Genomic DNA, 17,304 nt, shown 5'->3' with positions numbered 1-17,304 from the left:
AAGTACTGTGGAGTGGTGAGTCTCACTTTATCAATAGTTTATGGTTTTGAGCAGTTCAAACTCTCCTCTTTTCTGTTGAAAAACTGAGCAGGATAACACTCTGATTTAGTTTTACTCTAACACCTTGTGGTTTTCACTGGAATTTTAACTTGATCACAGTTTTCTGGAAATGCTGTAACCTCTTAGATCAAATTCTTAGAACAGTAGCACTGACGGGAAAGAGCAGTACCAATGTTTTAAAACATAGTTGATTTTTTAAAAACTCCACAGCGGAAGAGCCCTTTTTACACTTAAAGACCAAAAATCAGTATCATGACACAAAAAAAGATTCTTTTTAAATTGAAAAAAACTACTATGTATAAATGTAAACAAATATAAAATCTTCAAATCAACTTTCTTCATGGAAATCAATAAACTTAACAATCTTTGCAAAGACTAGTGTTAGACAAATGTTCTCTCTCCGTAGGAAGTAGTATAGGTCCCAGAGTCACAGGAAACTTCTGAACCAGAAATTTCATCAGGTTTCAAGATGGCAAAAGAAATAGGAAGTGTTTTCCAAATCCTAAATGGTTGGTAACTTATGGACATGTATATGATTCTTTTTAAATATAGTTTATGAAGGACATGATGCCATAGTCATTTGCTAACATTTCTATCATCAGACATGGTGAGTCATTGTGTAGAATCTAAATTGTCATACTGAGTGACAAATTAGTGGTAGAAGATGGATTGAAGAAAGCTAAAGAAAAGAGCCGTAACTATAAAAAGAAAATTAATAGAACAAAGCATACAAGTCTACATCAGAAATGGGAAGAGAAAACTGTTTTACCTTTGTTCCCACAAATGAATAAGAGATTTCTTAGCACACTACTGAATATGCTGTCTCGATTAAATATTATATGAGGAAGATTTAAAAGGAGTTCAATGAAAGAAATCAACAAAATGATAGAGAAGAACTGATATTTTAATTAGTTTACCAACATTTTCACATGTGCTACAAAATATAAAAATTACTTCTATGGACTGAAAAAAAGTGTTCTAAAATATAATGTTATATGAAAATGCCTATAAAATATTTTCTGTAAATATCTACCTGTAGTGGTTCATGTTTTCCATTTTTAAGGTATACTGGAATAAATCTTATTTTACTTTAACCTTTGTCTCTATTTTTATTTAACCTCAAAAATGTACTTATTTCAATACCCTGTTGAAATAAATAAATGCATTTGTAAAGTTTGCAGTTAAAGATCAAAAAATCACTTTCCAAACAAGTATCTAAAGGCCTTCATTGAGTCTTTTTTGCCAAACTAAGAAAATTATTTGATAGCTTTCATGAGTAACATGATTTTAATTGCCATTACTTAAAAGTGGAATTCTAGCACTAGACATTTTGATAAGCTAAAATTCTGTTTGAATCAATATAAGATTTTAAATAGGCAAGACAATCTCAGCAATGGAATAGGGAGTCCCTCATATCATTTCTTTGAATTTAGACTACACAAAAGACCATAATTAAACAATTTGGTTGTCATTAGTCATGCAGATTTTAGATTTAGAGCTTCTTGTTTTGACAATTCTGAACCTAGAATACTGGAAATGTCTGCAAGTACAAGTTAAAATAGTAGTACCAAAATGAAAATTCTTTCTTGCTTTAATGCAAAAGCATTCAGTCATTTCCATCAGTTTAGCAATAATTATTTTAAAAAACCTAGTTATCAGTAATTTGGTCATTCAGTGCCTCTATGTGGTCATTCAGTGGTGCTATATAGACACAATTCAAAATTTATATAGGTACATATATAATTATATCCTACAACCATGTTGAATATTGTCATGAAGCTCTACTGCTAAATGAATCTATCACCCTCTCCTGAAAAAATATGACAGTTGATCTTTGAGATCAACTGATAGTGTGAAAGTTGGATAACTTTGCCGAAAAATGTTAGATAAACACAAGTTCACTTTTCAAATTTTTTAAAGACATATGCATACACTCACTACCATACATCTTCATACATTCAAATAACTGCAGAAAAATAGAACAAAGACAAACTGAACAAAACAAACAAACCAAAACCATCCTGTCCTGCTAAAGGGAAAAAAATCTAAAATAGGTTGTAATATGAAATATAGTTTTTCCGGTACAGATGTTCATCCACTCATTAGGTTAGGATACAAATCAGCTGATGACTGCCAATGTTTAATTTTCATCTATGCTGATTAATTTTGTAAGCTGTTATTTGCTTTTATAGGATTATTTGTTTCCCTAGAGAACCACCTTTACAAAAAACTGTGATTTCTAAATCTTCAATGAATCTTGTAAACATATTTCTCTAATTCATTCAAATGATGTAAAGATGGCCTCCTTTTTACAAGTTATTCTCTGGTAAGCGTTGGTTGCATTATTAGTGTGCTCTTAAACCAGTGCACTGTAATGCCATGTATTACTTCAAGTATAAGAAAATATACAGAGAACACTAATTATATAAACATCATTGAATATATTCAAACGGAAGAAAGTAGAAGGAATTTTTACCTAACAAAGTTTGATATCATTTTTCTTTTAAAAAATCATAGATTTTGATAAACAGCAACACTAAATTTACTCAAATGTTGCATTTTATACAATAATATGTGTATACAACATTAGAAATACAAATCCTAGAAAACCTGTGTTTCTCATGGTATAGGATTCCTTTAGCTATTATTATAGAAAAGCAAACATATTTTCATTTGAAGTCTGCAAACATACTAAGCAATTGCAATGGCCTGTAAATATTCATATTTCATATTTTAAAAATTAAATCTGATTTTAAAATTATGACATAATTAAAATAAAGCATGTAAACATAGTGTGCTGGAACACTAAACAGGAATTAGTTACATACACAGAAAAAAACCTAGATGCTGTTTAAACAGCAAGGTAAACAGTACTGCAGTTAAAGTTTGACTCAGGTACTTACATTTCATGCTTGACATAAGCACACTTCTTGACCCACCTTACTAAAGTCTAGTTTACACCATGAGCTATTCTGTACTCTCAGAAGTGAATTGGTTAATTTAAGCCAAAATTCTCAAGCAAGTTTGGTATGCTGCTAGTAATTTTACCACATAAACATTTTTTTCTTAAAAAAATATTATTAAGACATAAGGAATAAGCACAATGGAGTATAGCTATTTATTATCATATTAATCCTGTCCTTTTTATTCAAAATCTAATCACAAAGAAATAAGTATTAGTAGTAATCTGTCTTTTTACCTGAGACAAATTTTATTTCTGCAAGTACCCAGACAAGCAGCTTTTATAATTACTTTTCTGCATATCTAAACCACATATCTAAGTAACACATACAGAATGTCTAAAAGAAGCCATGTAGTCTAATAGTGAAGTGAATTCTCAGGGAGTTACCTTACTTTACATAAAACATACCTGTGCAAAAGAACTATACATCCTTCAAGCAAGTTGTTAGCTAAGACTGACACTTTTTTTTTTTTTTTTAAAGAAAATCTTTCTAAAGGAAACACAAAGTCAGAAAGTACCAACAATTCATCATGTTAATAGTCAAAATTTTTTTGGTCAGAGAGGTGGATAAAAACACAGACCAAGCAAAGAGCTTACTCACATTCCTTTCAGGCGTTGCCACATTTTTTCAGTCTGTTCTCCTATGAGATACTTAAAAGTGGTGTTTTCCAATTCTTCAGTTTCTGTAGCAGTAGACCCCATGATGATACTCCTAGGGCAATACAGTTAGTCAGTTTCAGCAGCTAGAACAAGCATTCCTCAGTCCACTACAAATCTTAAAACAGTTATACAGTAGCATCTCTTATCTATCAAAACATTGCAGATTTACAAAGCTGACGGCAGCTTCTGCCAGAATTGCTATTGACTTTGACAGGCATATCCACTGCTCACCACATCACCTCCCTTCAAGCAGACAGCAGTATAAACACATCCTCTGACCTCACAGAAACAATCGACACATGTGAGCCTGCTACTGTACTACTGACCGACTGAGCGCTCCAGCTCTCCCCCAAAGCAGCTCATTTGTTACTGCTCTGTGCACTGAAGCACATCAGAATTCCTACAGTTTCTGAGATCTATTATGCACAAGAGAAACGTGAATGACTTTAGCACACCAGAAGAAGCTGAATTCCTCTCTACCAATGGAAGGAGGACAGGATGTAATAAGAAAACAGATGGTAGGAAACAGTATCAGCAGCACCGCCCTGAGAAAAAAGTGGCTGTTTTAAATGCCAAGGTTTTTGTCTCCTAATTGATCTGGAACCAAGAGTTAAAAATATACCAGGCTCTAAAAATAAATTCAACAAATACTAATGACAACAATGAGAAAATAACATAAGAGCCGTACAGAAGACAGACCACTGAGCTCCACAGGTTGTTATTGAAAAATATGTACAACGATGATGCTGTAATCATGCTTATTCACCTTCTCCTAGCAACTCCACACAGTAGGTAACTGCCAATTTAACCAGTGGAAAACACGGCAGCTGCAAACACTGCTCTGTGAATCCTTTGGGGATTAAAAAAATAAATAAAACGAAACTGGTGTGTATGCTTGTGTGTGTGTGTTGAAGGAAAAGGAGTGTGGGGGGAGGAGAAGGGGAAGAGAGGGAGATGGAGGAGAAGAGAGAAATTGATGCTGTGCTGCTTGTGCATTTTAGAAGAAAAATGAGAGAAAGTGGACATAAAAGGAATCAGAACTGAGTCATCTGCCAAGCTCCCAACACATGGTGAGCTTTCTTTGAAACAAGCACAGACCTTGAGTATGAGCTTCATAACAGCTATTGCTATCTGCAAGCTGCTAAGAAAAATATACTTAAAAGCAATATCTCTTGTTGTTTGTTTGGAGACACAAATGTAGTTTTATTCCTCCCTGCAAGAAGCTTGCCTGTTACCTTGAGGTTTAAGGTAGAGATATTCATAGACAGTAGATAGGTAACAATATCTAACATTTATTGAGTGCTCACTATGTGTCAGACACTGTTCCCAGTACCTAACAGTATTACTTTTTAAAATTCTTACAAAAAGCCCATGAGGTAGGTAATATTCCCGATTAACAGTTGAGACAATTGATAAATAAAGACAGTCCTCAGATTTAAATCCAGTCCTTCAAAATAAACACTATGATTTTACTGACAAGAAATCTTCCAGGGGCTTCCCTGGTGGCACAGTAGTTAAGAATCTGCCTGCCAATGCAGGGTACACAGGTTTGAGCCCTGGTCCGGGAAGATCCCACATGCCGTGGAGCAACTAAGCCTGTGCGCCACAACTACTGAGCCTGCGCTCTAGAGCTCGCATGCCACAACTACTGAGCCCATGTGCCACAACTACTGAAGCCCACACGCCTAGAGCCCATGCTCCACAACAAGAGAAGCCACTACAACGAGAAGCCTGCGCACCACAACGAAGAGTAACCCCTGCTCGCAGCAACCAGAGAGAAAGCCCGCGCGCAGCGACGAAGACCCAATGCACCCAAAAAATTTTTTTAAATAAATTTAAAATAAATAAGTAAACTTTAAAAAACAGAAATCTTCCACTATAAAGTTACTATGTCTATCTAAACAACACTGACTGCATCTAGTCAAAGTTGTAATATGTACAGTTGACTCTTTAACAACCCGGGAGCTAGAGGTGCCCACCCAGCCCTCAGTGGAAAATCTGCATATAAATTATAGTCAGCCTTCCATATACACTGTTCCCCAGTATCTGCTATTCTTCAGTATCCACATTTCCCTGTCAGCATATTCAACCAACCACAGATCAGGTAATACTACAGTATTTACTATTGAAAAAAATTCACGTATAAGCAGATCCACACAGGTTCAAACCTGTGTTGTTCAAGGGTCAAATGTAGAAAAAAATCTTTGCAAAATTTTCTGGAAAGTGCCTTCTGATTTACAAGTTAGAAGAGGTTAGTTTTTCTATGCTACCCAGAAAAGGATCCATATATCTCCTCTGGGTTTCTGTGGCAACTTAAAGGGAAATTTTCACAATGCCCTGAGTCTCTGACGTCCTGTAAACGAAGGAGGAGGCTGTCCTCAAATTTCTTGCAGCAGGAACCCACTTAGTTGGCAACAACCTTGATTTCCAAATGGAACAATCATCTACAAAAGCAAAACTGATGGCATCTACCTCATAAATCTGAGGAGAACAGGGTAGACGCTTCTTCCAGCAGCTTGTGCCATTGTTGCCGTTGTACACCGGCTGATTCCAGCATCGTATCCTCCAGGAACACTGGCCAGCAAGCTGGGCTGAAGTTTGCTGCTGCCACCAGGGCCACTCCTATTACTGACCACCTCACTGCTGGAACCTTCCCTAACCAGATCCGGGCAGCCCTTCACGAGCCACGGCTTCGGGCGGCTACCGTTCCCAGGGCTCACCACCGGCCTCTCACAGAGGCTTTTATGTGAACCCGCCCACCATCGCCCCGTGCGACACAGACTCTCCTCTGCGCCCTGTGGATACTGCTACCATCCCGGGATAACAACAGGGGAGCCCACTCGGGGTTCTAACGTGGTGGACGCTGGCCCGGAATGGTCTGCGCATGCGCGGCACCATCTCCCGCAATCATCCCTGGGAGATCAGCCCCGTCTCCACTTCCGGAAGAGACGGAAGGGGAGAGCAGGCAGCTGCTGGGAAGGCTGTGACCGAGGGGGACTTTCAGGGTGGATGGCCTGCTCCAGCTCCCAAACTCACTGCTACTGCACCCGAGGTCACAGACGCGTCTGAAGGCGCAGGTGCCCTCTGTGCCCACCCAGCAGTTCCACACTGGAGACCAAGCCTCAGCCGCCAGCGAGGACTGTCTGCGGCCCCCAGTGCTCTGGCCACTGAACGGTAGGAACAACTTCTGAGTGGGCTTAAACTGTTCTCCCACAGACTCAAACACAAAACGGAAATAACGTTGACAGAAAATAAACCGTTTCTAGAAAAAAAAAAGTGGTTAAATCAAGTGAAGCCTCAGTTTTCCTTTCTCCAACAAGCTATTTCCTGAACTCGATCTGAATTTAATGTCTTTAGCTAGCAGACAGCTTTACACAATCACAGCCTCACTTTTTTGAGCAGTTACCAGAGTTGTCAGAAATAAGTTAGTCTTTGCTCTGAAAGTACTGATTTTACCTTCACTGTGCCTTCATTGATAATCCTAGCTACATTCACTTAATAATCTCTTACCTGACTTTGTTGTTATGAGATAGTCAACGAACATCTGAATTCTGTTCTAAAAGATAAACCACAGGGAAAAAATCGCCATAAAAAGCAAGTACTCCACCACTACTGTTTTATGAGCCAAGATACCGAAGTCTTTGAGGCCACAATGATTTTCTAATTATGCCATGAAATTTCAAGCCCTCACACTGGCCAGCTTACAAATAATATTGCAATGTAAAGAATGAGGTCTATTCTACTTAAGTGTGTGTTGGTGAATGTTATCTCCTCATTAAAACTCATTTGCCCTTTGCTTTCAGTATGTCCCTTCTATCATATATTGAATTGATATTTAAGAACTCACAGTATACTGATTACACACTTAATACACAAAAATGCTTAATTATTGGATTATATGTTTCATAAAATAAAATAAAAATTTGAACAAGCTACATAAAAGTTTATTATTAAAATCCTTGGCCAAGACACTCTTCAGCCTTAAGCAGTATCAAAAAGTTATTTCTGTCAATGTAAAGAATTTAAAGCAGTTTTCTTTTCTAATTTATAACTAATGTCTGCAAGATACATTAATAAAATAAAAAATAAAGTAAATCGCATTAAAGAGAACAGAGTAGAACTTTGGGAATAGCATACAACTTTTTTTCTAATTAATATGTTGAGAAAATTTTGAAATGTTGCACTCATAAAATTAAGCTAAACCAAAAAATTTTGACATGAGAAAGAGAAATAAGACAACAAGAATGGATTCTAAGAAATTAAAATACACTTCCTAAAACAAAACATTCAATGTTAGTTCTGAGGGGAATTGAGAAAATATAGGGCAAAAATTGATCCAGTATGTCTCATCTCTCAGATGTTCAATCTCTTTTGCTTTAACTCTATATACAGGTAAATTATCTCTTATAATAAGTAGTTCCTTTATTCTTATTAATTGGAATGTTAACAAAAATTTATAGAATGATTTTTCAGTATCTATTAATGACAGAATATAATACAGCATAAACTCTGGATCCAGACTACCTGAGTTTGAATCCCTGTTCTTTGACTTAGAGAACAATATGATCTTTTTAAGTTACTATTATGTGTCTGTCTTCTCATGTGTAGAGGAGCATAATAAATATCACCTTCCTCATAAGGTTGATATAAGGATTAAATGAATTACTATACATAAAGAATTTAGAACAGCATCTGGCACATGGTAACCGCCTTATTAAATTGTTAACATTTATTGTTATTGATACAGTTGCATGACTTTTCTCCTTTAGATTGTAATATATTGATAATTATTTATTTCAGTTGGTTCACTGATCATGAACTAGTATTTCCCAAATAATTTGTCATAATGTGTTATTTTTAATGCATTGCTGATGTTCATTTTGTTTAGGAAGTTTATACCCTTATCCATAAGTGAAATTGTTCTAAATATTTGTGGCACTAACTTTATTGGTTTTTATATTAAGATTATACTGGCACCATGTAATGAATTAAAGGGCAAATAGTTTTAAACTCAGAATTCCACACCCAGCAAACTATAACAAAATGACAAAGGTAAATGACATATTCAGAAGCACCAAATTCAAAGAACATATCACTCAAATACTCTTCTAAAATAATTACATGAGTCAGTACACCTCAAAATCAAAAAAGTAATTAGTGACTAAAATCAGAGGCATGTACCTAACCTAGCCATGGAGATTAAAAACAAAATCCGAGGTTTACATCTGTGAAGAAGGGTTAAGAAGAAATTAGTTCAAATTAAAACAAGAAACCAAAGGGATCCAAAAGGATGACTTCAAGAAAAAAAATTGGATTAAATTTATCAAGAATCTCAAAAAACTAAAAACATTAATTATTTTATTGATTAAATAAGAGCACATTATTTTTTATTTTTTAACATCTTTATTGGGGTATAATTGCTTTACAATGGTGTGTTAGTTTCTGCTTTATAACAAAGTGAATCAGTTATACATATACGTATACATATGTTCCCATATCTCTTCCCTCTTGCGTCTCCCTCCCTCCCACCCTCCCTATCCCATCCCTCCAGGCGGTCACAAAGCACGGAGCAGATCTCCCCGTGCTATGCGGCTGCTTCCCAATAGCTATCTACCTTACGTTTGGTAGTGTATATATGTCCATGCCTCTCTCTTGCTTTGTCACAGCTCACCCTTCCCCCTCCCCATATCCTCAAGTCTGTTCTCTAGTAGGTCTGTGTCTTTATTCCTGTCTTACCCCTAGGTTCTTCATGACATTTTTTTTTCCTTAAATTCCATATATATGTGTTAGCATACGGTATTTGTCTTTCTCTTTCTGACTTACTTCACTCTGTATGACAGACTCTAGGTCTATCCACCTCATTACAAATAGCTCAATTTCGTTTCCTTTTATGGCTGAGTAATATTCCATTGTATATATGTGCCACATCTTCTTTATCCATTCATCTGATGATGGACACTTAGGTTGTTTCCATCTCCGGGCTATTGTAAATAGAGCTGCAATGAACATTTTGGTACATGACTCTTTTAGAATTATGGTTTTCTCAGGATATATGCCCAGTAGTGGGATGGCTGGGTCATATGATAGTTCTATTTGTAGTTTTTTAAGGAACCTCCATACTGTTCTCCATAGTGGCTGTACCAATTCACATTCCCACCAGCAGTGCAAGAGTGTTCCCTTTTCTCCACACCCTCTCCAGCATTTATTGTTTCTAGATTTTTTGATGATGGCCATTCTGACTGGTGAGAGCACATTATATTTTAACTGACAAGAAAAAAAATCCAGAAAAGATGTAAATTTTTAATAATATGGAAGATTAGATATTCTCAAATTTTCCAGGCTAAAACACATTTTCAAATATTGGGAAAATAATAATAAATACCCTTTTGAATGCACAGGAACACCTATATAAAATGAAGGTGTCAAAATGAAGAAGCACATAATAACAAAGCTTCAAATACATGAAGCAAAAATAATGCAACTCTAAGGAGAAGTACACAAATTCACAATTACAGTCAAATGGTCAGATATTTGATACTCCTCACTTTAAAAAACTGATAAAACAGGTAGAGAGAAACCCATTAAGGATATAAAAGATCTGAACAACACTATCAATAGACTTGAATAATAGACATTTATAGTACACTCCACACAGCAAATACACATTATTTTAAAGTACACATTGAATATTTACCAAGGGAAACCCCATTCTGGGCTATAAAACAAGTCTCAATAATATTAAAAGGATTCAAATCATACCAAGTATGTTCTCTGACCCCAGTGGAATTAAATTAGAGATCACTAACAGAGATCTCTGGTAAATTCCCAAATACTTGGAAACTAAATAATACACTTTTAAATAATCCACAGGTCAAAGAAGAAAATAAAAGGGACATAAGAAAGTATTTGGAACTGAATGAAGATGAAAACACAACATATTAAAATCTGTGAGATGAGCCAAAGCAGTACCTATGGGGAAATTTATATTACTGTTTTAAAAATAAACAAAGTTCTCCTATTAATGACCTCAGGATCCACATTAAAAAAACTTGAAGAGGATGAGCAAATTAAACACAAAATAAGTTAAAAATAAGAAAATAAATATCAGTGCAGAAATCAATGAAATAGAAAACAGAAAAACAATAGAGACAACCAATGAAATAGAAAGTTGTCTCTTTGAAAAGGTCAATAAAATTGATATATATTATTAATGAATAAAATAAAATGTTAAGAACTGGTTGTTCTGAGATTTCACCTTTTATACAAGCAATCAGGTCAGCCTACTACAGTTTCCTGGATGCTGATAGAAAACATTCTTGGGTCAGTGACAAAGAATGATTATAGTGCCCCCACCCAAAAAAAAAAATTTAACTAGTTAACTTCCAATTAACCGAAAAATGGGTAAATGTTGGCATATTCACAAAATGGAATATAACATGGCAATGAAAATGTATGACTTTCAGTAAAAAAACAAAACAAAACTATACATATAGGTAAATCTCACAAAAATAAATGTTGAGAAAAAATCAAGTCCAGTAGGAATTTAAACAGCATAAATATTTGTTTGTTTTTTTAACTAATTGAGAAATACATTTATAGTTAGTAAAAGTTTTTATTTAAATGTATAAAGATGATAAACTCTGGATAATGGTAATCTCTGGAAAGAAGAGAGGGAGATGCTACTGAGGTGAAATCCATAAGGTTTCTCAAGTGTTCTGGAAGTATTTTATTTCTTAAGCAGGGTGTAAATATGCAGGTTTGTGGGTAATATCTTTATACCCTTTGGTATTTATGACATATTAATTTAAAAATTGTTTTAAATCTCTAGAGGGAAAAAAATCTGAACAAAAAGGCCGAGGTTAGACTGTAAAATATGGAATGATTCAAAGTAATTAATGACATACAGGAAAAAAAAACTCCAGATGCTCTTGATAATTGGGACATTTTCCTTTGCGTAGACTGGTGCAGAAAAATACAAAATTAGATTTCCTAGGTATCAGCGTAAGAGAAATAAAAAATATAAGTTCACACAAATACCTGCACACAAATGTTCATAGCAGAGTTATTCATAATATCCAAAAAATGGAAACACCTCAAATGTCCATCAACTGATGAATGACTAACAAAATACGGTAAATCAAAGCAAAGGAATACTATCTAACAATAAAAAGGAATGAAATAGTGGCACATGCTACTGCATGTATACTCTTTTTATTTATTTATTTGTTTATTTATTTATTTATGGTACATTGGGTCTTCATTGCTGTGCGCAGGCTTTCTTTAGTTGCGGCCCGCAGGGGCTACTCTTCGTTGCAGTGCGTGGGCTTCTCTTGTTGCAGAGCATGGGCACTAGGCACGCAGGCTTCAGTAGTTGTGGCTCACGGGCTCTAGAGCACAGGCTCAGTAGTTGTAGCACATGGACTTAGCTGCTCCGCGGCATGTGGGATCTTCCCAGACCAGAGCTTGAACCTGTGTGCCCTGCATTGGCAGGTGGATTCTTAACCACTGCACCAGCAGGGAAGTCCCAACAACATGTATAAATCTTAAACCATTTTTCTAAGAGAAAAAAACCAGAGAAGGCAAATCTATAGAGTCAGAAAGTAGATTAATGTTTACCTGAGGCTGGCAGGTAGGAAAGGGAATTAATTGTAAATGGACATGAGGGACCTTACTGGGGTGATGAAAATATTGGTGGATTATGATGAAGATTTGCATCACTTGGTAAGTTTACTAAATATCTTGAAATGGTATAGTGAAAAGGGATGAATTTTATGGTGTGCAAGTTATACCTCAATAAAGTTGTTTAAAAAGCAAAGAAAAAGGAATTCTATATCTTTCTCAATGGGTCCTAAATATGTAGTATATTCTACATCAATAACAGTTACATAATTATAAAATTATCAAATGCTACTTATCAGTTTAAGTTTTCAGAATTCAACCTCTAGGCAAAATATGAATTATTTTATTATATTTACAGAATAAAATATAAATGTCCTAAACCTTAATAAAAGTGATAGTACAGCCTCCAGTTATTGGGAGAAAAACAGGGGGATGAGAGGTGGAAGAAAGTTTATAATCACTGATACACTCAGTTTATATTGAGGGATTTCAACAATATTGTCTGAAGCTGATCAGTCAAGACATAGTTTAAGTGTAAACTTCTTACAGAAGTTTACATATAATATGTTACAATTATTACCAATAGGATCCAAAAGTAATAATTCAACTTAAGAAAATTAGGAAGAGAGGACAAGTTCCTGGTCTCTCATAGTATGAAGATATCAAGTAATATTTGATGTTGATAGATCAAAATATCGAGGTTTGAGTTCCACTAATATGGGAACTGATCACCAGAGGAAGTAAATGAGAATTCAAGGTGGCTACTAATGAAGAGTAGGACTTGTAGTAGTTATAGGAAAGTCAGTGGGAAATTTGATATTGTGTAACTTTCTCTGCTATTCGATCTTTTTTTTTTTTACTATGCTCATATATTACATAATAAAAACTAAGGGAGATATTTGAATGTATCTTTAATACCCTGTTGGCACACATTCAACTCGTTTAAAAATTAACATCATCTATTTCAAACCAGCTTTTCCTCCAAATTTCCATGTAAATTGGCACTTTCATTTTTAAAAATAACTTTTTTATTTTGCTTTTTTGGATTTTTTTGTATTATTTTATATAATAGTTGTATGTATTTTTTAATATTCAGGAAATTTTGTTCTTGGCTCCTACTTGTCCTTCATGTCCCACTCCTACACTCCAAGTACGTTCAGTTCTATCCCTGGTAATAACTCAATATTAACCCTTCTTGCCATTCTCTCTACCACAACCTTTCCCCAACAGCTGTTAGAACCCTCTCTATTTCTTAAGATAAATTTTTATAGAAAGCATATTGTGTCAAGGATTATAAATCTGGTATTAGTTCCTTAACATTTACTCAAATTTATTCCCTCATCTGCAATCTGTGAATGCTCCAATCTCAGGGTACACTACCTAGTAATATTACCTATTTTTCTTTCAAATTATTTACCAGTATGATAAGCAAAAATGTGTTTTTAAATTGGTTATTGAGATTTTTTCGTATTAACTTTTTTTTTGGCTCTTTGTACCACTTTAACAAAATACTTGCTCCATTTTTTGTTCATTTTTCTCTTACAGAGTTTACAATTTTTATTACTGATTTGTAAATGTTCTTTAGGTGTTTATATTAACCTTTGGCTTACCACGAATGATGAAAGTATTTTTCTTGTTTACCATTTGTAATTTACTTTTCATAATTTTTTTTAGTGTCATTTAGACCTAATTTTTATGTAGTCGAATCTGTTTTTTTATTCTGTTATTCTGCTATTGTTCTTTTGCCTTGGAGGCTTTTCCCCATGTTGATATCCAATACTTAATGACTTCAATTTTATTCTAATTGATTAACAGTTTTATTTATTTAATGATCTAATTTATATGGAATTTATTTGAAAAGTACACATCTAGCTAATTTCTCCCAGAGATTTCACCCAAAGTCTGGAACCATTTGTTGAAATTTTTCTTCTGCCCTCACTGATTTGTATTGCAGCCTTTATCAAACAATATATTTTTATATATACTGGTATTTTGTCCCTGAAGCATCTGTGCTGTTTTATTGCTCCATCTGTCTGTTATGTAAGTCCCACAGTTTTACTAATAAGATTTTGATGCATTTTAAACTATATTTAATGGACATTATTTTCAAGTGCTTTTTCCAGACATACATTGTCAATCTTGCATCAGTATTTCAATAATTGTACACATTTTATCAGTAAGGAAACTGACGTAGGAGAGATTGAGCTCTACAGCTAGTACATGACAGAGTTAGGATTTAAACCTAGTGTGTAATTCCAAAGCTAGTACACTTAAATTCTTTTTTTGTTTTAACTAAAGGGAAACTTTCTTTAGTTTTTTTTTAATTGAAATATAGTTGATCTACAATGTTGTGTTAGTTTCAGGTGTACAGCAAGGTGAGTTAGTTATACATATATATTCTTTTTTTACATTCCATTATAGGTTATTACAAGATATTGAGCATAGTTTCCTATATTATACAATAGGTTCTTGTTGGTTATCTATTTTATACATAGTATGTGTATATTTTAATCCCAAACCCTAATTTATCCCTCCCCTACCCCTTTCTCCTTTGGTAACCATAAGTTTGTTTTCTATGTCTGTGAGTCTGTTTCTGTTTTGTAAATAAGTTCATTTGTATCATTTTTTTAGATTTCATACATAAGCGATATCATATGATATTTGTCTTTCTCTGTCTGGCTTACTTCACTTAGTATGATAATCTCTAGGTCCATCCTCTTTAGTCTTCTTTTTAAAGCAATCTGATTTAAAAGCAAGTTGAGGTCAAGAGAGAAGAAAGAACATGAAATCATCTAACAGAGAGTCAGACAGACAGACAGACAGGAGGGAGAGATGGACACTGGTCAGAAACTTCCACATCAGATCTTTTACATCTTGGAAATGAGGTGGACAAGAGATTCTGGTCAATTCATCATTTTCTTTAATATTCTGCTCAATCTTCTTCTCCAGTGAGTGGATGCTCTTTCCTCAGGCTCACTTGGAAGGCCAAGGCCTCTGTTTGGGCCTTACTCCAGACCTGGGCAATCTCCTCATTTGTGAGCGTGAGTTTCTCTCCTGAATGGGTCTCCAGCGCCTGGTATCTCTGGCCTTCCTTTTCAATTCTTTCTATGTAATCCTCAACACACTTATTCAGTGCTTCTTCATATGTGTGGTAGCCTTTGATCAAGTCCTTCTCTTTCTCGAACCACCTGAAAAGGTTAGAGAGATTTTTCCATGTAGTTCAGTCTGCAATAAGTTAATCTTTTTCTTTCAGAACCTTCTGGATTTCAGCTTTTGGTAAGTGCCTTCTGTTTCTGAGCCGCCTCCACTGCCTGGTACACAATCTCCTCAAACCTGTCCATGATCTTCCTCATCTCCAGCTTCTTCTCAGAGAGCCCCTCCTATCTGTTCTTCAGCAACAGGTTCTCCTTTTGTGTCGCTTCACCATAGTGTCCAGGTGCATGCTGCGCTGCAGCATATCCACGATGGGCACGTACCCCCGGCCCAAGGACACACAGGGCCAACCTGGCACAGAAGCATCCCGAGCTCGGAAGAAATCAAATTCCACCAGCTTGGCCTCAGGCGGACTCCCTGAGGAAGGAGTGTCGGCCTCGCCCGCACTTCCTGTCTCAGGGGTCACAGGCGTCGGTCTTTGAGGGCTGTCTTTAAGGAGTGGGTCAAACTTGTGGTATACGGACTGTTTCCTCAAGGGCAACTCCTTGAACGAGAGAGTCCCAATCTGCTTCACATAATCCACCTCGGGGCTCGGAAGTGCTCACCAATCAGGTCCGGAAGTGCTCCTCACTCCAGTCCGACGCAGCTCGCGCGGGCCGCTGGGTCAGCGGGCGAGGCAGTGGCTCTTTGCCGGGGCTGCTGGTGGGGAGCCAGTGAGCCGGAAGAATTCACCGTTTCCTCAGCCCGCGGCTCCCACGCGGTGTGCACTGCAGGCGTCATCCGCTGAGGAGAGTCCTCCGCAGCCACAGGCCCCACGCTCAGCGGCTCGGCCGCAGGGCCCAGCAGCTCCTTTGGGGGCCATCTGGGGGCCGGACCTCTCCACGGCCTCGGAACAGGTTAAAGTTTGGGTCGTCCGGTGTGTCCCAGGAAAATGCCCCGAGGGTAGTAAGGACCGCGGCATTTTCCCGCCTCAGCCTCCAGCCTCCTCTTTGCCGGTTTGAGGCCAGTTCTCTCCCCCAGTTTCCTAGATGAGGAAAGCCTTTTGCTGGTGGCAGCATCAGAGAAGCCAGATTCTAGCTTCATGGGCCATTCCTGGCACGGTCGGCCATTTGGCCATGGGCCTCTTCCTTATGAGGCCTTCCGAGGGCCGGTGGCCGCGTTCTCAGGGGCAGAAGTCTCGAGCAGGGAACGGGCCAGCCTGGTGGGTCTGCGAGGGGCCCTTCTTCTCCTCTGGCTTCTGAGGACCCTCCGTTCTGTCTTGGGATGCCATCCCTGAAGGGTCTTCCACAATTTCGGAGGAGGATGTGATGCTTTTATGGAAGGAATGTCTGCAGAATAAGAACTAAACGTTGGTCCTGGAGGTGCCATTTGTTTTGAAGACGCCCCCGGCATGGGAGAGCTTGACGCGTCCAGGCAATGTAGGTCAGCCCAGCCGGGAGGTGGGAACCCTGTCTTCAAAGGCTAGTTTAATGTACCCTGAAGGGGGGTCGTCCCCACCAATGTTTGTTTCCGGAGAATTCCTTTGGTCATTTTGGTGTCCACTTCCTTGGTGTTTTCTGCGTCCAGATTTGAGTATAGTTTTCTAACCCAATGGTGTCATCCGGATCAAAACAAGCCTCAGGTTCACTGCGCAAGCTGGGACTTAAAATCCTGTGCATCTGTACCCCGCAGAGGAGACTGAAAAGTACCCTTCATAGCTTTTCCTGCGTTCTTGGGTGGCACAAACTCTTACTGCGTCAGACGGAGAACAGATGAGATTCCAGTAAGTGCCGGTGGTTAAAACAGGAAACTACAGTTTTGCGTACTTTTGTCACCAGTGACTGTTTTGTCATTTGAGATCTGAAGACTCA

General features: G+C 37.0%; 2 pseudogenes; one reads left to right on the top strand and one right to left on the bottom strand.

The window, feature by feature from the left end:
* The first annotated feature begins 4,103 nt into the window (after window positions 1-4,103).
* Window positions 4,104-6,860, top strand: LOC112414407 (40S ribosomal protein SA-like; annotated as a pseudogene).
* An 8,204-nt stretch (window positions 6,861-15,064) lies between these two features.
* On the bottom strand, window positions 15,065-17,112 carry LOC112414399 (transforming acidic coiled-coil-containing protein 3 pseudogene; annotated as a pseudogene).
* Between the last annotated feature and the right edge of the window lie 192 nt (window positions 17,113-17,304).

Source organism: Neophocaena asiaeorientalis, unplaced genomic scaffold, assembly GCF_003031525.2.
Source record: "Neophocaena asiaeorientalis asiaeorientalis breed wild unplaced genomic scaffold, Neophocaena_asiaeorientalis_V1.1 scaffold113, whole genome shotgun sequence".
NCBI lineage: Eukaryota > Metazoa > Chordata > Mammalia > Artiodactyla > Phocoenidae > Neophocaena > Neophocaena asiaeorientalis.
This window is presented reverse-complemented; position numbering and strand designations above follow the sequence as displayed.